Source organism: Carassius carassius, chromosome 3, assembly GCF_963082965.1.
Source record: "Carassius carassius chromosome 3, fCarCar2.1, whole genome shotgun sequence".
Classification (NCBI taxonomy): domain Eukaryota; kingdom Metazoa; phylum Chordata; class Actinopteri; order Cypriniformes; family Cyprinidae; genus Carassius; species Carassius carassius.
In genome coordinates this window covers 37,336,225-37,359,002 of record NC_081757.1, presented here as the reverse complement: position 1 = coordinate 37,359,002, position 22,778 = coordinate 37,336,225, and the positions used below count along the sequence as shown (strand labels likewise).

Below are 22,778 nucleotides of genomic sequence, written 5' to 3'. Positions count from 1 at the left end.
TTTAAATTTAGCACTAGTATAATTGTAAGATATAAAATAGCATTTATGAGATGGAAGCCCTACTGCAAGACACAGTCACACAAACAGATGTAAAATATAATTTATGTGTTTTTTAGATATTTGATCTTTTTTTTTTAGAGAAAAGCTTCTTTCAAACAAAGGTGCTCATGCAACACTTAAAGATGGAAGGTGCAAATGAGCAACAACAGTAACCAGAGACCAGCAACTCGACTTTCATCTATGCACAAAGTCTTTCCATTTACTCCCACCATCTTCCTCTCTCACTCATGCATTAATTTTTTAAGAGCTTAAATGGCCATCTTGGCAGAGGCTGAGAGTACAGAGTCAAGGATTCCTACTTCCAGTAAGAAAAGTAGTAGATGTGTTTGTCGACAGAAGAGCCTGTAAAAACACGCTTGACAACACCAAACGGAAACCTTGTAATCTTTGTCATCATATGGTGTGGACTCCAGTACTCCCACTCTGTTGCCAGTGCTCTATTGCAGTTGGATGTTGTGTAAATTAGGATTAAATTAAGATAAAGAAGAGGGCTCTTTGCCTCATATCATTATTCATACGTGCTGTAGTGGGAAAATTAAACCTCAGACAGCATGAGAAACATGGGAGCAGCAGGCAGCCCGCACATAGACAAAATCTCCATCGCTCTTCTCTGAGGACTTGGGCTCTCTAAGCAGAGCAGTCATTACTGGTAACAAATGGAAAGCAACATCATGCCAGACTACTACAGATCTGCCTCTCAGGACTACTGGCATTCTGTCAGGGGAGACATTAAGGGTGCACTTTCATTTTTTTCAGTGCTGAAATACTTTTCCAGTGTAATGAGTGGAGACAGCTAAAAGCAAGCCATTTGTAGACTCTGGAGCTTTCCTGCTGTGAGGCTGGATGGTTTCGAGGGATCCAACATGTCAAGGCATGAGTTTAAGCCAGGATAAACAGTATCTCTGAAAAACTAAAGATGAGGAAGAGACTGGAAGGACTAATGGAATTAATATTTTGTGCAATACCACTTGGTTCCACTAGGTTTAGTTTAATGTTTATTTGCGATTTGCCAATTTGATACTCTATCAGGTCTAATACAGACCATTTTTGACATACTGGGTATTAGATGGGACTAAGCCAAATCTGTAAAAAAATTTGGCTCAAATCATCTCAAAATTTGAATATCATGGAAAAGGCATTTATTTTTGGTAATTTTATTTTAAAAAGCAAACTGTCTTATATTCTAGATTAATTGCACACAAAACACTGAAATATTTCAAGAGTTGTTTTGTTTTAAACAATTAAAAAAAATTTGAATATTCCATTTGGAGCTTAATTAGTTTGATTAATTTTGAGTACTGGGTACCTCTTGGGCTAGTTTAGAGCATGCAACCACAATTATGGGAAAGACTACTGACTTGACAGTTGTCCAGAAGGCAAGGCAAGTTTATTTATATAGCACATTTCGTACACAATGGTAATTCAAAGTGCTTTACATAAAAGAAAGTAAAATAGTAATGAAGAAAAATAATAACAAGAATAAAACAAGCAATTTTAAAACTTTTAAAATTATTAAAACTGTACTTATTTAAAATGAATTTAAAACAGTAAGAAAATGATTTTAAATAAAATTAAATAAAAAAAATAGTGAAAATATATATTGCAATCAGTTCGGACGTTGCACAGTGCTCATTTAATAAATGCACAGCTAAACAGATGAGTTTTAAGTCTAGTTTTAAATGTGACCAGTGTTTTAGCACATCTGATCAAGACAATCATCAACACCCTCCACAAGGAGGGTAAGCCAGAGAAGTTCATTGCTAAAAGGGCTGGCTGTTCACAGAGTGCTGTATCAAAATATATTCGTAGAAAGTTGAATGGAAGGAAAAAGTGTGGTAGGAAAAGGTGCTCAAGCAACAGGGATGACCACAGCCTTGGGAAGATTGTCAGGAAACGCTGATTCAAGAAGTTGGGAGAGCTTCATAAGGAGTGGACTGAAGCCGGAGTCAGCGCATCAGGAGTCACCACACACAGACGTCTTCTGGAAAAGGGCTACAGCTGTCACTTTCCTAGAACCAAGCCACTGCTGAACCAGAAAAAAAAATGCATTCCACCTGGGGTAAGGAGAAAAAGAACTGGACTGTTGCTCAGTGGTCCAAAGTTCTCTTTTCAGATGAAAGTAAATTTAGCATTTCAGTGATGATTTGGGGAGCTGTGACGTCTGCTGGTGTTGGTCCATTGTGTTTTATCAAGTTCAAAGTCAATGCAGCCATCTACCAGGAGGTTTTGGAGCACTTTATGCTTTCGAGCTTTATGGAGATGCTGATTTCATTTTGCAGCAGGACTTTAGCACCTGCCCACAGTGCCAAAACCACTTACAAGTGATTTGATGACCATGATATTACTGTGCTTGATTGGCCAGCCACCTGATCCTAACAGAGCATCTAAAGGGTATTGTGAAGGGGAAGATAAGTAAAATCTGACAAACAATACAGTGGAGCTGAATGCTGCTTTCAAAGCAACCTGGGCTTCAATAACGCTTCAGCAGTGCTACAGACTGATCGTCTCCATGCCACACAGCACTGAAGCAGTAATTTGTGCTAAAGGAGCCCCAACCAAGTATTGAAAGCATAATTAAACCTACTTTGGAGATCTTGAACATTTCTGTTTTATAAATCTTTTTTTGATTGATCTTGGAGAAAATATTCACATTTTTTGAGATGCAACTGTATGACTTTCTTCTTTCGGACTAATCCACTAAGAGTTAATTAAAAAATGGTCTTTGATCTTTCAAGCGGTTTGATGCCACTCAGCGGTTTATGCACTGCATCAGTCCAAGAGAAGCTTAATAAAAAGCGCATCCATTAAAAAAATAAAATAAAACGTGTCTCACATGGCTCCGGGGGGTGAACAAGGGCCTTCTGTAGCGAATCGATGCGTTTTAAGAAAAATATTCATATTCAAAACGTAATAATCACTTTATGGTAGCTTGCACTGACAGTTGTTCACAGAAGCAGTTCTGGGGTGGATGACGTTATGAGGTCGGCACTGTGCATGCGCTGGTGAATCTTGTGAAAACCAATGTTTGGTAACAGGAGCAAAGGAAGCAAAGTTTCCTTACTTTAGCAAAGGAAAACCAGCCTCCTCTTGGCTTATTTCGAAATCCTCAGACATTCTTCTTTACAAATCCTAATTTTTTACTCAATTAGTGACTGTGGTTTTGTTTTGATCTGTCCCCTGCGTTTCTGCATGCGTCACTTCGGAGCAGGGCATGCGCAAAACTGACCTCATACGTCATCCGCAGATGCAATGCAACACCCGCTGAGTGGCATCAAACAGTTTGAAAGATCAAAGTCCATTTTTTTAATAACTCAGGCTGGATTATTCTGAAAGAAGAAAGTCATATACACCTAGGATGACTTCAGGACGAGTAATTTATGGCCTAATTTTCATTTTTGGGTGAACTTACCCTTTAATATAGCTTTATTTGAGAAACAGACAGTATGTTAGGTTCTTAAATTGAAGTTCACAGAACTGTTTCCACCATTGCAGCAGTCAAGTCATTCTCCATTCAACATTTAAACAGCATGTTGCATTCAGTTATGACAGTCAACACAGTAAAACTCTTTTCAAGATGTTCCATTATATGCATTATCTTAACATAAAGGGCTTCTTTAAAAAAATAATAATAATATTGGTGATCCTAAATGGTGTATTTTTTAAACAAAGCATTTACCAGATGTAGCAGAAAGTGGTCTATACTCACTCTCTTAATTTTTATTTTATTTTAATTTTATTTATTTTGCATGTGCCTGGAATGGACTGCATTAACTGGTGGGTCTACTAGGTGGAAACCCCCAGATCTGTGCCACTGCTTTTAAAACTAGTCGAAGATGTTGAAAACAACATAAAACAAACAAGCAAACTATGTTTAAATAACTGAATCTGCGTCTCGCTGCATAATTTATTTCATGCTAGGCTGAACTATGTTTGAAATGAGAGCTACATCTTTTTCAATTCGTAGCCAAATACCAACCGCATTCTTGGATCACCGCTTGAGTGCACAGAACCTTCAAAGGCTTACTTGCTGTTTTTTTTCTGGCACTGTCAAACAGTCTCCCCCATTCCCTTTTCACATACACATTTTTTATGTGTTTATGTAGTACTCTTTTTAAAAGCTAGCAAGCCTTCTTAGTAGAGCTGAAACAACGAATCGATTTAATCGATTAAAATCGATTATTAAAATAGTTGTCAACTAATTTAGTCATCGATTCGTTGCTAAATAACTTTTATTTGCCGTAAGCGGCTCATTTCGTGCATATTTCAAATCTGCGGTGACCAAAGTGTGGCAGTAATGAGCCACCGGAGGTTTTACTCAGCCAGTACAACAGGAGAAGTAGCGAATAGCCAATAGCTGGCCTTGTTTTATGTCACGTGCTTCCCGAGCAGCGTCTCTGCGGCCATAGACATCATATGATGTCTATGTCTGCAGCATTCAGCGTGATGTGGGAGTACTTTACATTGAGCCTTTAAAAAAAAGAAGAGTAACCTGTAAACTCTGCACTACTGAACTGTTTAAGGGGACGTTCACATATCGCGTCTTTTGCACGCTCAAGTTCGTTATTTCCAACACCGCACCGCATCGAGTTAAAAACATTTAAACTTTTCAGAATGCCGCAACCGCACCGCGGGTCATGTGACAAGAACTAACCAATCAGCTTCATCCTTTCCCGTAACAACGTTAAAAGCTCAGTCAAGATGAAAGGAACAGCTGATCATAGTTGTATATGGATTTCCATTTTGAAATAAATTTAGTAGCAGAGCTACTGCAAGCGATTTTTTATGAGCTACAAATCCATTTATCCTTTGCTGAAATTTCCGCGTCTTCAAGGAGAGAGCAAGGAGGTTGCTTAGCAAAGGCAGACGCCTCAGGGGCGCTTCTGCGCGAGCACTTTGGAAAGAAGCGTTTTAGGCGCGATATGTGAACGGCCCCTAAGACTTTCATTTGTGCAGATTCTCCAGTACAATGTTGTTTGCAAATGTTTAGTCGTAAAAGCTGTTGTTCCATTCAGGTTTCATGCCATTGGCACTTTTTTTGAAGGATTGTTTACAATTTCACAGCAAAAGCTATAAAGCTGTTTCCCAGTAAATAATAAAATACAATGCACTGCAATTTTATTCTGTTTTATCCTTATTCTTCGTGAAAATATGTTCTGAAAGATTCCTTAATAAGCTTCGTTCGGGATGTTAAACTACTTTAGGAGCTCTAAGGACTGCCACGGTGAAAACATTATTTGAAATCTCCTTGTGAAATTTGCTAGAGTATGGGTCAGTGTTCTGATTGCAGAAGAGTTCAACAAAAGAATTACTAACACAATAAAACAACTCCAGGTATATTTTTGATGAGGATATGACATATATAATCTCTTAAATCTATGCTGAATGATAAAGACCATTTATTAATAATTTACTTGGGGAAAAAATGGAAAAAACTAAAATATAAGTACATAAACCGATTAATCGTAAAAATAATCGACAGATTAATCGATTATCAAAATAATCGTTAGTTGCAGCCCTACTTCTTAGCACTGAAGGATTGTGACACAGACACAGATATACAATCATATAAAACCACTTGCTGATATTTTGATCACACAGCATGATACAAGTGAACAACACTGTGTGGGAGCCTGGAAAAGTAGTCAGCAATTAAACTCTTAAACTCTATTCCACATGGCCTCGAGGACACCTCTAAAAACGGACTACATTTGTTTTCAGTTACTAAGAAACATTAACAGATCTTATTCAGTGTAAATGCCACGTTTAATGTGACATGAATGAAAACAAGGCTGTGAGGAACAGAAGTAGGAATATGAATATGAAGAGTCCATTTAGTGGGTTATGTGGTCTTAAAGGGGTCATCGGATCCCCATTTTCCACAAGATAATATGATTCTTCAATTTAGGGTCTTAATGAAAAGTCTAAAACATACTTGTTAACATTTCTCAATGGCAGTGTAAAACATCACCCTTTTTACCCTGTTAATGTGAGTTTACACAAAAGATGTATGAGCTGAAGCTTGCAAAAGAAAATGACCTGCCACATCCCAACGCCGTCTCTACACTGGATGCATCAAATAATGCATCAGAAATAGAAAGCTTTCACTGTCACATTATCTTTCAGAAACCATGCTGATTGTTGCTTAAGAAATGTTTCTTCTTCTTCTTATTATTATTATTGATATTATAGCTGGCACACCACACTGACAAAAAATAAATAAATAAATAAAATTGACTACAACAAATATATACATCAGTACAGCACTAAAACAGTAACCATTTTGAAAATGAGGAGCATATGCATCCCATTTTTATACATCTCTAGTTCCAGAAAAGTTGTGATGTTTTGTGAAATGCCATAAAATCAAGAATTTGTTGTTTGTTCTCTTTAACCTTTATTTAATTGAATTGAAGTACAAAAGAAATGTTCCAATGTTTTTACTGGCCAACTTAATTTTATTTTGTAAATAAACATTTTGAGCCATGATACAGCTTTGCTTGCAAAGACTGAGAAGCTCCTTTTATACACAAACATGATGCCCTCACCTATTACCAATCTACCTGCTGTTTCAAAAATTGTGTTATTTTATAATATAATTTTATATAATATAATTTTGCCTCTGTCCCAACTTTTTTTGAAGTGTGTTGCAGACTTCAAAATAAAAATGTGTGTTTATTTACAGTTGGTCAATGAAAACTTTGGAAATATTTTTATTTTTTATTTTTATTTCAATTAAAAAAAGTTAAATAGAATGAACAAAATCACAGATTTGATCATTTTACAAAACGTCCCAACTTTTCTAGAATTAGGGTTATATTTTGAAATATTCTCACAAAAATTATGAAATATAGTAAAGTAGGGTTTACATTTCTTCCATTTGCATGTGTAAATGTGGTATGTACCCACCAAAAAAAACCATGTCCACTATGTCAGAAAAAAAGGGAATTCAATAAATTCTCAAAATAACAGGATCTTTTCTAAAACTATAGTGGGTGGGCCTCTGTCTATGTGACATAACACAGACAAGTATCTGAGAATGGCTTGATATGAGCAAGGGGAATTATTTAATGAGTTAAAAAAAAAGAAATTGATAAAAAAAAAAAAAAAAAAAACACTGGGTGGATCATTATAGGGTGGATGTGTACACAGACTGCAAACACATATTTCAGTTCAAACAACTTGTAAAAGTGCATATAGCATCCGATGACCCCTTTAAAGATACCATGAAATAACTTTTTTAGCTTTGTGCTAATGCTAACAATTTAAAATCTTTCAACATTTGCACTAGTGTACACAATACAACCCATTAAAAGGAGACTCATTTTCATTTCTGCTTATTTCTAAAGTACAAACTCAGTCAACCCAACAGTCTCCCGAAAACACTGATTCACTGTGAACATGAAAATGTTACGTCTTATGTGCATTCGATTGCAAAAACAGGGTGGTGTGTAGTAGCTTATACTGGACGGTGTCTGGCTCGAGCCTCGTAAGGAACTAGCCATGAACTGACATCACTGTGTCCTTGTAAGCCACTTAACCCAAGGTCTCTTTAGGGGGATTGTCCCTGTAATAATATAGGGACACCATGATTGTGCCAAGTAGGTTCGTGGAAAAGCATTAGGTTAGGGGAGTGAAAATTCAACATGCTTTTCCAGCCTTTCTCTACTTCCAATGAATTCAACAAGCTGTGTGGATTGTTGGGGACCTTCGTTCATCTTCAGAACACAGATTAAGATATTTTTGATGCATTCAGAGAGCTCTCTGACCCTCCCATAGACAGCAAGGATCCTTACACAATCAAGGCTCAGAAACATAGCAAGGAGATCATTAAAATAAACCATGTGATATCATTGGTTCAACCATAACTTTACGAAGCTAAGAAAATACTTTTTATGCGCAAAGAAAACAAAAATAATGACTTAATTCAATAATTAGTCTCCTCGGTGTCACCCTTTTGGAGAGCATCACATACACTACCATTCAAAAGTTTAGGATCAGTACAATTTTTCATATTTTTTTCCCCAAAGTTTCTTGTGCTCATCAAGGCTGTATTCATTTGACCAAAAATATAGAAAAAAAAACTGTTATTTTGTGAACCATTATTGCAATTTAAAATAAGAGTTTCTATTTTAATATACTTTAAAGGCAGGGTAGGTAAAAAAAAAAATGTATAAAAAACTTTTTTTCCAAATTTGTTTAAACTATTTATTTATCAATACATAATTAAAAAGTACTCTGAAAAAGAAAGTATAAAAATCGAGTGTCTGTAGACCTCTCACGACTGTTTTAAAGACAGCTCATTATTTCCATTCACTCCACCCCCTCCCTTCTGATTATTTATCGTCTCTACTAAGGCTCGCTAAGTAATGTCAGGTTAGCTATATTATGCAGCTACGTGTGCTAATGACACATGCTTCATGAAAAAATAAACAAAAAAATATGTATGATCAAAATACAAAAAGAAAGATTTACCTGTCCAGCAGAAATAAAGCCATCAAGGAGTCCCTTTTCAGCCCCTTGAGTTCCCTCAGTTCTCGCCATCGCTGGAAAGCCACGACGATATTAACTCGCGTTTTATTTCTTTGTTTATCCAAAGACTTTTTGTTCATTGCCTTTTCTTGTACTGTTACTATCTTCCTTTTTTTGCCTGGTTTGCCTTCACTAACTGCATAGGCTGGTACTTGTGAATTTTGCTTGCTGTTTCTCTGCCATTGTTTTGGTATTCCTAGGATCCGTGCCTGTTGATTTCCTCAAATCAAACGTGCATGCGCAAGTGGGCAGGTCATGTGTGGCAAAAGGGTGGTTGCCATGGTTGCGAGAGAGTGACAGTCGCCTAAGCCAATCCTATGTTTCGTCCCGAAATGGAAATAATGAGCTGTGTTTAATACAGATTAAACGGTCTAGAGTCACTCGATTTTTATACTCTTTTTATCAGAGTACTTACATTTTAATTATGAATTGATATATATAGAAAGTTTAAACAAATTTGGAAGAAAGTTGTTTATACATTACCTACCCTGCCTTTAAAATATAATTTATTCCTGTAATGCGAAGCTGAATTTTCAACATCATTATTCCAGTCTTCATTGTCACACGATCCTTCAGAAATCATTCTGATATGCTGATTTATTATAAAATTTTGTAAACCGTTTTGCTTCTTAATATTTTTTTGGGACCTGTGATAATTTGTTTCAGAATTTTTTGATAAATAGTTAAAGAGAACAGTGTTTATTAAAAATAGAAATTGTGTGTTACAACAACATACCCTAAACTTTTAAATATTACAGTAGTGTAAGTAAATTTTTTCTTTCTCTCTTTTTTTTTTAAGAATTTTTTTTTTATTCCACAAGGATGTGTTTAATGGATTAAAAGTGATAGTAAAGACTAATATTGTTAGAAAATATTTATGTTTTGAATAAATGCTGCTCTTTTTAACTTTTTATTAATAAAAGAAAAGAAAAAAGTATTACAGGTTCCAAAAAAATATTTAGCAGCACAACTAGACTAGAGTAATGGCTGATGAAAATGTAAAACCTGCATAACAGAAATAAATCATTCTTTAAAGTATATAAAAATAGGAAACCAATATAAGAAATTGCAATAATATTTCACAATATTACTGTTTTTTTTCGGTATTTTTTTATCAAATAAATACAGCCTTGATGAGCATAAGAGTCTCCATTAAAAACATAAAAAATCTTACTGATCCCAAACTTTTGAAAGGTAGTGTACGTAAACAACGTATGCTCTTCTGTGCCAGCAGCACTGTATGCGGATACGCCGTTCACCTTTTCCCTGTTTGCGGATCACTGTCACTGCTTTGAGTTTAAAGGGCAAATAGGGGGGAGGGAGCCCTTCTCCCAGCACTGAAGTCCCCTTGTTCACTGCAAGCTTCTCCTTCACATTAGTGAAGCAGCCAGTTCCCGGCTGCCCATTAGCTGTGTGACAGATCTGTAATAAACACAGCCTGTCACCTCTGAAGCCTGCTGCACATTTCCTGGGTAATATATAACCCCCCAATACACATTCCCTTCCCCCACTGCAGGGCTCAATAGACCTGAAACCCGTCGAGCATCCCAGCAGCTGCTGAAGCAAGAAATTCCACCGCACCCAGACAGCCCTGGAAAATACATGAATATATAAAAGGAGTCCATGAATAAATCAAAACCTTTTTTAGTTTCCCTATGGAAGAGAATGAAAAAGATAGTGGAGAAACGACGGGAAAAAGAAACAAGGGCACTGCAGGGAGTAAAGGAAGGGCGATAAGAGTAGAAGTTGTCAATAAGCTGATGGCGTACTATAGCCCCTCGGTAAGGTATAGCTAGTGGGTGGTGAGGTAACTGGTGGGTGATTTTGCACACTTTTCTGAACCGATTGTGTGGGACAATCTGGAAATAAACTTACAGAATGGTTTTAATATGGTAAAAAGTGTTAAAGGAGCTGAGAAATCTGAGTGGGTAGTAACTAGATATCCATGTGAGCAACAGTATTTCACTTTGTTCAGTCTGTGAAATGGTCCAGGGGTTCCCAAATTTGTAAGGAAAAAAAACATATATCAGTCCTTTTTTCATTAACTGAAATAAAACAAACAGCAAAGACTGCGAGTCAGTTTATTTTAGTTGGAATCAACTTTTGTGAAAAAATTAAACAAACTACAATTGGATGTTTTGTATTCTAGTCAGACAATATCCTTTTGCTCAAAGTGGGCAGTAGTTCTAACCAGAATAAACTGCCAAGTAAACCAGACATTATGCCAGTAGTCAGAGAGCAGGCTATAAGTCTCCAGAAGCACAAAAAGGTCACCTTTTTATTAAAATATATCTTTATTTGGTTAATCCAGACAAAAGTGGTTTCTTTTGAGGAAATAAACAGATCATCTACTTCAAGTCTGTACTTCAGCAAAGCAGTTCAGCACAGCATGCTTAGAAACTGAGCTGCATATTACGATTGCATGCAGCCTGCAAGGCATGCTTGTTTGGATAATGAAACCGTATTGATTCGAATAAAGCAAGAAGAGAGAGACAACCTTTAGCCTTTAAAAGGCTAGCATGTAACAGAATCACTGATGTGAGCTTGCAATATTCACACATGGCTGAAGCCACTCGTCAGAATATCTCTGATAGCTCGATGTAGCGAGGATGACCTTCAGTGAGGAGATGAAGTGACAGGATAAAAGATTTCTGGAGCCTGATGAACAGAAACCTCAGCACCCACACAGCTTTAATACAGTCATTTTAATTAGCGAATGGAAATTTCCTTGTAATGGAATGACAGAGTCCAAATTTCCAACATCTAAATGTCAGCAATTCCAGCAACAATGAGGGTAGATGGATGGCGTTCTATTATACAAGTCAGTTTTCCATAATAGCTTCATTCTCCAAGACAGCAAGCATTTTTTTGTGATTGCTAATCCATACATCAACACGCGATTGGGATGATAGGGTGCAGAAAAAGTGTGGAAAAAAGGTTATTTACACCCAAACATTCTTATCCATAGGTTAAATTGGACCACAACACACCACGCCGGAGCTCAGCTCCATCTCCTTCAGCACCAAATATTATTATTCCACTTGAATTATTATAATCTCCTGGTAAATACATGGCATATGAGGCTGAATAATTAGCAAGTCTACACAGAGACACCCAGGCTACATGGAATTATCAGACGTCATAATGCATTAATCTCTGCGTTCTCTGGTTCAGCACCCCGCACACCATCGACGTTACCATGGAAACCCGCGAACGGCTTCGCGAAAATCGCAAAGCAAAGAGGACACGGAGACCGACAGACAAGACAGATCAGGATACTTATGTTATAAAAAAATAATCTCATCTCAGATTCTGTAAATTTTATTTCAAAATTCAAGCAATAAATACCATTTTGGCGCTTGTAAATGTGACCGATCCCTATAGCGTCACGTGAATGAATGATCTCTAGCTAATGAACAATTTTAAATACAGTTGTAGTTATGATAAATTAAACGCATTATATATCTGGGCTGATTAGGTGAGTTTTATTTTTTTATTTATTTATGTTTTTGTCTTGAGATCTTGTGTAGCCTACCTAATATTTATCCAAATGAGTCAATATTGAATCAAATCACAAGCACTGAACTGAATTGAAATCATAAAATGTGTGTCAAGCAATAAAAAAAATTAGCTGTATGTAAACAATATAAACTGTTGTTACTAAACCTAATACAATTCTGTTTAGTTACTAAAATGTTCAGATTTTTTTTTTTACACCAATTTGATATTTAAAAATAAAATATTTAAAAAGTATATAATTATCTAATATGATTAATTCAAAACATTAAATGCTAAATGGTGGTTATATATAGGCCTATCTAGCATTACAAAAAAAAAAAATTGTCAGAAGGTCATCTCGCAGTGACTGAAAGGTGCATGTATGACGGGCTTGCAAGTAAAAAAAACCTCAGAGGGTTTTGTTGTCAATTTGGGACTAATGTTGGATGCTCTAGAAGAGCTTAAAGACTCGTCTGAAGCATTACAACACAGAGAAATTCGTTTCTCAGAAGGTTTAAAAAAAGTTAAACTGTAGGCTGATGTTTTCTTAGCAATGATGGAGACACCAGGCCCTCATTACCAGATCGCCTGTCAGGCTGTTCAAGATGGTGTTTTTAAGGGGGTTCCATTGAAAACTGGTGGGAGACAAATAAAAATCAACCACAAAAAGTTTCTCATCCACTCAGTTGTAGCATGCAGTTCAGGATGGTCCCAGAGCATGAGCTGGAGCTTTCTGATCAAATAAATGTGTTGTCACCTGACACCTGGTCCTCTCTAGTGACACTGCTGTATGGAGAAGAATTGAGGCAGCTGTGTGATAGTCAGGCAATGAACTACTGTAGTGTCAAACAAGGTTTCAGGGACTACAAGGAAAACCCAAACATGGCAATTAAAGAGGGTCTTCTGAAATTAAAACACAGTAGATGGCTGTGAGCACAGCTGAATGTGAAAGGGGATTTTCAGCAATGAATATTATTGTTTCACCACTGAGAAATCAGCTGAAGATTGTCAATGTGTCCTCTTTGATGTTCGTAAAGTTAGTGTTCCACCACTAGAGTTGTGCAACCCAACTAAGTTTGTTAGGAAGTGGGTGATGACAAGGAGGTCAGCAGACCATGCTGCCTGTAGACAAAGACCGCATAAACCAGAGGAGCCTGCATTTACTCCTATTTGGAAGCTGATGAATGCATGAATTGTAGTATGTGAATAAGTAAATGTGATGTATTTAAAGTGTAAACGGTTATGTCTGCACACGTCACACATCTGCACGTGTTGTTCGGGAGTGGAGTAATTACCTCCTGTGTTGGTGCGATTAAATCAAATATAACAAACTGCCAAAGAAATTTGTCCTGATTCTCTTAAATCAACATAGTTTTATTGATAAAAAGATGTTTACATATAAGTGCGCCAAGGTCAGACTGGAAATGACATTAGTAGAGTCACGCGACAAATGCGTAAGGGAAGCAGCACCTGTGTTGAAAACTGGAAGAAAGTGGGCGGCAAAGAAAGCTGTGCAAGATGCAAAGGCTGCCCTTCGAATTGGTGATATCATTGGGCAAGTTCAGCATGGAAGAGGGGGTCTTGGTCTCAGTTCAGCTCCTCCTACATGGCACAAGGCAGTCCCAGCTCAAAGGAGGAAGTTGGTAGTCAACGAGGTGCAAAAGCAGGAGGAGAGGATGAGGTGTGTAAAGGCCATTTCCCAGGCCAAGCAGGGAGAATGGATGAGGTGGGAGAGTGTGGAACAACGCAAGATTGGCTGGCAAGACCTATGGTCAATGGAACAGAGCAGGATCAGTTTCCTCATCAGGTCAACATATGATGTTCTCCCATCACCACAGAACCTAAACATCTGGGTAGGAGAGGATCCCTCATGTCCTTTGTGTTCATCACCTGCAACATTAAGGCATATTTTGACAGGATGTAAGGTGGCTCTTAGCCAAGGACGGTTTACTTGGCGCCATGACCAGGTGCTGCGATGTTTGGCCTTAGCATTGGAAGACAAGCGTAACATGACCAATAAGTTGCCACCTGTTCCATCAAAACATTACACCCAAAAGACAACATTCCTACGCCCAGGAGAGCAACCACCAAGAAAAGGTGTTAAAACCAATTCTCGCCCAGGACAACTGGAAGCTGCTAGAGACTGGAAAATGCTGGCAGATGTTGGTCAAGGGCTTATTTTTCCACCTGAGATTGCCACCACTAACCTTCGACCAGATATTGTCTTGTGGTCTGGATCAGCACGCCTCGTTCACCTGATAGAGTTAACAGTGCCATGGGAGGATGCTGTAGATGAGGCGTATGAGAGGAAGAAACTGCGGTATGCTCAACTAGCCACTGAAGCGGAACAGCGAGGATGGAGAGTCCGGGTTTACCCAGTGGAAGTGGGTTGTCGAGGATTTGTGGCACACTCTACAACCCGGTTTCTCAGAGACGTCGGATTCAGCGGCCAAGAGTTGCGTCGCACAGTGAAGAACTTAGCTGAAGCAGCAGAGAGGAGCAGCAACTGGCTGTGGTTGAGACGAAAAGATTCTGGCTGGGGATCTCAAGCACAATAGAAAGAAAGAAACGCTGATGTACAGGAAAGTAAGCTGGGCTGAGTTGAGTGGGGGACGGAGGGGGGTGATGCTGGGACGCCAGCATCACCGTCGAGCCCTCTTGAGGTGTCGTGGGCTAGTCGACGAAACACTGAGGATGGAAGGTGCCCACTTGAAGACCCCAGAGATGTACCCTACTTAGCTCAATCCAGACAGTTGTCATGGTGATGCGCTGGGGAGGCCGCAATATGGTTGATCCCGGAGCCAGCGTCGCAGCCGTTGTGTGTGCTGATGCGCCAGGGAGGCAAAATAAGCTGATCCCTGGAGCCAGCATTACACTTCAGCCGTCAATACCAAACAGAAGGATATCTAGCATCATATGGAAGGAAACATAAATGGATGGAGACACATATGGATCACATTAGTTTACTGTAAAGCTACGTCTTAGTTGGTGCTTATCTTGGCGAGAGCCAAGTTCAAATCAGCATGAAGTTTTAACATCTACTCTCGTGTAATGGAAATCATGTCAACCAATATTTTCAAACATGTTCAATTTCATACGTTTTCCGAGGGTGAAATCCGTTGCCTGCTTGTTAGCATTAAAGGTAAAACGTATTTATCTTTGTTTGAATAACTACTCAACCTTACACATTAATACTGTAAAAATAGCCACTTTAGTGTAAAACACTGTCTTTTTATGGCACGATTTTTAATGACCACCGTAAATAAGGGCTCCCCCTCCCTACAAAAGCCAATTTAACCACTGCTCTGATCTAATTTAATATCACATTTTGGAGCATAAATCTTATTACTTCAAAAATTCAGCTGTGATTTGCATTAAAAAAAAATCATAATTTCTGATGTTTTATTTTACACACGGAGTTAAAATAAGCATTTTGGCTCACAAGCCTTTTTCAGAGCGTAAGGACCAAAAGGGTGACATCTTGACCATAATGTTGGATAAACCATAGAATACACAGGGAAGGTAAAGACCAGGACATCGCTGTGGTGCCTACTTACTCTTCACTGCTCTCCCAGCTTATCAGTCCATATCTCCTCCCCCATTCAACCTGTGAGGAGTTCACAGAGGTCGGCTCTCCTGAGAGCTGTGGTCGCTTAGGACAGAATGAAAATGAATGGGAAACGGTGGCTAGACACAAGGTCAAAATGGATATAAAATTCTCCATTACAATATAAAAAGGTGGTGGAGAAATAAGGGAGCTTCGACTGTCAGAGGGAAAGATTGCTTTTGAGGGCCTGGCTTTTTGCTTCCTTTTTGTGAAAACAAAAGACCCCGAACAGTTAGCCCCCTATGCTCTTGTAAAAGCAATCACCCATGCTTGTCAGAGATGCTTTCCACCCAAGAATTCATGCATTTACTCTCATTGAAGTTGTATAATTAATTGATAAATTTTATTTGCAGGTTAAACGGAAAAGAATGTGTAAATGTGATTAAGGAGGAACCGTCACGCAGATACTATCAAAGTGTGAAATGCTTCCAGTCTGTACTGTGAAGACCACTGTTGACAGACGAGCTGCTGTGAAGAATGCCTTGGAAAACGTCACTAAACCATCTCCATTAAGAGCAGAGATTTCCTGTGAACATTACGGTGGATGAAAAACAATGCATTCATATAGGCATATTTGCAGGTCAAAGTTCTTTTCTTTCATCATATAGGTCTTATGCTGTCTGGTGACAAAACTTGGGTCGTGTGACTGGAACAAGGAGCTCTAGCATGCTTAAAAGAGAGCTAACATTCATCCGTTAGCAATCCCATTTATCTCAATGGCACTTGCTCAGCTGGACCAGGACCTCCCAGAAGTACACGGCCATGAGGTCTCCTTTTTTGGGGGGGGGGGGGGGGTGCTGAACACCAACACTGTAATGGCAATGTACCACTCTAAAGCTTCCCAAATCCTTTCATCAAACCCAGGGAAAAGGACCAGCTGGAGTGCATTTTAGGGTTGGGCAATGTCTTCAAATTTGGCATCGGACGATGTCTACAGTGGAACATGGCAATGGACGATGACATCAGTTGGGGCTAGTGGGGATGGGGAGGCGGTATGGGGTTGGTGGGGTTTAGGGGGGATTGGGGGAGGTGTGCATAAAACGTGCACCTTTATAAGGGAAAACAACTAACGATTCCTAACACCGTGTCTACAGCGGATGCGAGTAACACGGCGCGACAAAATACTATAGAACCATTGATCTATAATAGAGATTCATTATATACAGATCAGTCAATAGAACTCATTATAATCTTTGATGCGGTCTACACTGGATGCGGTGCGGCATGACACCACAAATCCCAGTACAAACACCACAAACAGTAAACTGCTGCTGCGTTCTATTTATGACATGCTGACACAAATTTCTAATGATTTTCAACGGTCCCTTTGTCATGTCCAGTGTAGACAGTCTTTAGCTGAAGTGGCACAGCACCACAAGACAACTTTTGCATCTGGTGTAGACTCTGTGTAAGGAAAGATGACTGAGGACGATGGCAAAAGATTTCCAGATCCTCAGTACCACTGACAAACATATAATCTTGTAAAATGTGTGGTACTGCCGCTCCATAGTATAAACGTGTGATCGCAAATCTCGAAAGTGATAGTGAAACTAAAAAGCGATAATACATTCAAAAAGGGGTGGGGGGGGCATCACAATGCCGGTGCAACATCGTGATGTCTATCAGCCATCGGCAATGGACGATGACATCATCTATCGGCCCAACCGTAGTACATTTGCTTTTATTCAGACCTACATCTATTTGTTTCATATTGTAAGAATAATTTTACGTTAACCGACTTTAATACACTATGGTAGGATTTCAAGCTATCAACAGTATAGTTTCCACAGTATTACCATGGGTTTCCATAGTATATTTGTCTTACTGGCATTGCCTAGTAAAAAATGTGATCCAACATTTGAAAATAGGTCTGCATAAATCAAATGAATAACACCTTGATCATGCCAAAAGGAACCAAAGCTTAATGATGATAGTGAGGACAACAATAAGCATTAACTGATAAGGACAACCAGAAGAGAAGAAAATAATGATCGTGTTTCCAAGGGACATTTCCACCAACACTGTACATAATCTTGCATGTGGAGTAAACAAACATCCCCACAATTACAGCATTAGATGTGCAACATCATAGCTCCGTTTCAAAAGCTAGCGAGCTGCCTCGATTCCTACTGTCTAGATGGGAAAAATAGTTTCTTAAGGAGTTTTGCATTGTGCACTTTGGTAAACTCAAAGTACAAAAATTACAAGATTTATGCATTTGAATTATCTAACAAATTTATATTTTCACCAGGCTTTCTTTAGTGCAGTAATGATACACAGTGATATACAGTAATGTACAAGAGAGTACATTAGATGGTTCTCAAAAACATTTGATTTAAAACGTTACATATCTTTTGCTTCGATGTACCAACATTCCTTGTGCAAATATTGTATAATATACATAACTGGATATAATTAAACATTTTAAAATAAATGCCTTGAATAAGAATCAAAATACTTCTGCACAGTACCGTGTGTGATATTGCCTTAGAATTTGGTTAAAAAGTGTCTTATTGGGAGCATAATGAAGCTGCATACCTTTGTGTGTGTGTGTGTGTGTGTGTGTGGTGGCCTATATGATGCTTAAAATTGCTGCCCCCATGGGCTGCTCACTAGGTTTATTGCATATGTTTAAATGTGCATCTGAGAGTGTAGAAAGGGTGAACAACTAAAGCCCTCACATGAAAAGAGGCAGACAGGACTTACAAATCTTGTGTTTCCCTTTCATGGGAAATTTCACCACCAACTCCTGGGGGTTGGAGCAAATGAAGACAAATGAAGAAGTCGACTCCTCGCCAATCTGGGGATACTGAAAAGAGAGAGAGGAAACAATGAGCTGTTTTCAGTCACTTGGTTACCACACACAGAAAGCACAGAGGCTTTGAAAGGCTTCTTTTCCTCGTAATTGATAGGCAGCACACAGGAGAGCCGAAATTGACTGGCACTTTCATAAGAAAGGTGACATCTATCTAATCTGTCAGGGGAAGGCACAGGTCATCTTATCTCCTGATTGATTGATTGTATCACGGCATTCAAGAAGCACAAGCTTTTCACAACACTATTTCCTCCCCCACACTAAAATCTGCAAAAAGAGCTTGACACAATCAGGGCTTTTAAGAGTGCTGCAGATATGAGGTCCCTCTGCATACTTGAGCTGTCTCGCAGGAGATGTGGATAAATTCAGCCACTGCTAGATTAACTTACACTCGTGTTGTGATATGCCCACATATCTGATTGAAATGCTTGTTGGGAAATGTCGCTTCAAGATCAGCAGATGAGAGATTGACAAGTACCTTGAACGTTTTTGTATGTAAGGTTTAATGTGGAAATGTTTACCTTACATTAAACATTTCAAATGTATAAAATATGAGGCAAAATATCTGTTTTTATTTGTTAGCGTTCAAAAATTATTTTAAGTTTTCTTATAGCATTTTACTAACTAGGGATGCACCGATACCATTACTGGATAGCATGTGATAAGTGCCATATTCAGACAAAGAAACACAGACAACAGAACAAGAGAGCAGAATGGAGTTATTAGAGATTAAGGTTGTCTACGTAGGATATCTATGCAATGAATATAATGTTAAACATTCAGTATTAACACCTGTATAGCTGATGTGCAAAAACAAGTAAAATAATGCACAAATTACTTTAATTGTAGGGAGGAAGATAGAGAGAGAGAGAAAGAGAGAGCGCACGCACTTCTGTTGTGTGTTCTTTGATGTTCACTCAGCACACGCATTTGGATTAAAACTAAAATCATAAAAAAAAAAAGACAATTTATAGGGGCATTCACTATAAACAATTTATTTTCAACAGGCATTCATGACTTTCTGGCGAAAGTGAATCTAGCAGCCTGTGTGTAATGCACTAGGCAGTACGTTACTACTGTCCCTCTCGTTCTGCAACCGTACAAATACATGCACACATTGCGCATCTTTTGCTTGCTTGAGTGTTTCTGCATTATATGAGTGGCTCTGGGATATAAATCGCAGCACGTTTCAGATTAAAAAAACTAAACAAAAAACACTTCTATTTATGAAAATATTACAGGAGATTTATAACGAGTGGTTCCTTGCATTACTACATCAAAGCACGTGATTACAGCACTAAGCCGCTGCAATGGAGCAGCTCTAATGTTGTTAAATTACAGATGAACAGAGCAAAAAAATTAACAAAGAAAGTAACAACTTGTAAAATATATTTTAAAGGGCATAATTAAGTGTGAAAATAACCAAAGGATATGCAGTAAAACCAAAAATTATTGAGAGACCAGATATAATTTTTTATATTTTTTTTTATTAGTGTTTACTCTAGTTCATTTATGCAAAATAAAGTAAACTGTGACAAATTATACCCAAAAATTCTTCAAACAGTGAACTACCACTAAAACTGCAAAAAATTTGGGACCAAAAATTCAGACCAAGTCTGGGGAAAAAAACTGAAGTTCAGGTTTGCATGAAGCTGGATGACAGCATGCCCAGGAGACTACAGGCAGTCATTAAGGCTAAGGGTTGCCCGACTAAGTATTGATAGTTGTGTAAATACTGTCATACTAACAGCGGTCTGAATAATTTTTGGTTGATTGTAATCCATTACATACCTTTATATCAAAGTTATCTAACATTATCAAGATGATTTTGTTCTGACACAGTTTAACTACAGTATGATGTGAAATGTTGAAGGTGTCTGAATAAATTTTGGTTTGACTATTTAATAAATTAAGTTAACCAGCTAACATTATACACACTCTTTTGGTTTCTGTACACAATATTTAATTTTACAAATGCAATAAAAATATTGGTACTCCGTTTCGGCAAGTACCAAAAATAAAAGTATCGGTATCGGGCGAGTACTGGAAAAAGTAGTATAGGTGCATCCCTTTTAATAACCTTTCTTCAGTTCAATTTAACAGTCTTGCAGTGTGACAAAGAGATAAAAATATTTTATAGTATACACAAATTCAAAACTCTGCTTGAACATGTCAATAGAATTAGGCTAAATTGTGTAAAACATGCCCTTGTCAAAAACCAGTTAACTGTTAATTAATGCCAACATTATTTTATGGTGCATTAACAGTTTTTTTTATTATTATTATTTTGAAAGTCTGTTGCTCACTGGCTCTGAATACACATACAGACAAACCACGGGTCATAAGAGATGTGGGCTGTTGATCAGTACTGGCTTGGGATGGGCGTCATCCCATGTCTCAACCAATTAGAGCATTTGGAGAGCCTAAGACTGCAGCAGCACTCACATGAAAATTATACACTCCCAATAAAATGATTTAGGCTAAGCAACAACATTCACAAACCATTTTTTTCTGTTATTTTAAAAAAAAAAAAAAAAAAGAATGCAACGCGCTTGTAGTCACGATTTCATAAGTGGGAAATAGGAAGTTTCCGACAGCAAGTGAAGACAGCAGAGAAGTGCTCTCGATAAGCACAGTGAAGTGTATCACTTACAAACTTTGTGGTTTATTATTTTGAGTTGGGGTTTTGGGATGCGGTAACACACAGCCCTCTCACAATATATTGCTTTACAGATCTATCAGTTTCCGCCAAAATCAGCATTATATCTGGCCAGTATTGAAAAGTACATTAAGCAAAATGTGTCATTCGCAGAGTTATTAGGTTATGTTTTCTCCCTTTTTTTCCCAAACTGCGACAAGCGCCAGTCTCCCTTTCTTGCAGAATGCGATTTATCCACTCAACCAATCACAGCACACCATTCCAAGCACTGTAAACAGTAACAACCAATCACAGCGCACCATTCCACACACTCTAGAAAGTAATGCTGTGCTTTGAATAGACTCTGCATCTTAGTTTTACTCCTCTACTTTGTACTTTGTGATCAACAAACAAAGGCTGCACGATAAATCGCATGTGATTGTCATCCAAATCTCATCAGTAAAGTTGGTTCTATGACTAATAGTACCGGTAAATCTCAATCACGTGCTTTTAGGTGGAGCAACATTTAATACAGAGCCGTAGATCACTGACAAGCTGCGCTAGATCGCGTTCATTATTAATTGCATTTGGTTATGAACGTGATATTGTGTAGCTTGTCAGTGTAAGTGTTTTTATTAATGCCATTTAGGTTTTTGTTAATAGAGCCCATAGCATTAGTCAACTAAACGAATGTAACATGGCAAAGATGAATGCACTTTTGAAACTTGAATGTAAGGGAAATGTCATTTTGGAATCTCTGTGGTCTGTGATAGTTGTTCATGTTCTTGATCATGATGAAATTTTATTTTATTGCTGTAATTAATAGCATTAACAAGATGAACCATTTAATTCATTTCGGAAGTGATGACTGATGGATGTATTTTTTGTCCAGTGCCTGTATAAGTATTGATTATGATATAATATAATTAGTATTGACCAAGTTCAGAGGCTGTCATATGTGGATCAACTTGCTAAATTGTGTATTTTCATCAGTTTCAAAATGAAAAAGAACTTTCATATGGATTTACTGCATTTTGAGAAAGAAATAAGTGTTGGAATGTATATCATATTGGATGCATTCTCTCATTATCTAAGGGACCGCGCCTAATTTACTAGTTGGTGTCATTGTCATTGTGTTTTTGAACCTGGTTTTTAACATTGTGATTAGGGCTGGGCGATATATCGAATATTAGCGATAACATCGGAATAATTTTGACAACGATGTACAATTTGAATATATCGGGAATATCGAATATTTCAAATTCAAGCATACTTTCCCAAAAGAACGCGCCGAATGTCCAAAAAAGGAACCTGTAACTGCTGACTGCTCTACGCCCCTCTACTACGAGAGCTTTAATGATAGCGGTTGCCAGATAACAAGAGTTTAAATCTCCCAATCAGAGCTCCACTGTTACAAGGATACATTTTCTGCCCGGTGTTTGCTTATTTTAAGCAATCTGGCAACCATGCGCACGTGCTCACTCCTCATTGCAGAAGAGCCGCTGACGATAATCTGAAAACACTAACAAGCTGGAATTGAGCAATCTAATGAAAGCGTCGTTCAGCCGGTCTGTGTTCTGTCGTGAGATCTCAACTGTATTGTTTGCGTTTGTGATCGCAAAATAAATGCA

At 38.0% G+C, this 22,778-nt stretch overlaps 1 pseudogene; it reads right to left on the bottom strand.

Moving 5' to 3' along the window:
• LOC132113138 (activating signal cointegrator 1-like) overlaps window positions 1-22,778 on the bottom strand; it is a 101,770-nt pseudogene that overhangs the window by 24,592 nt on the left and 54,400 nt on the right.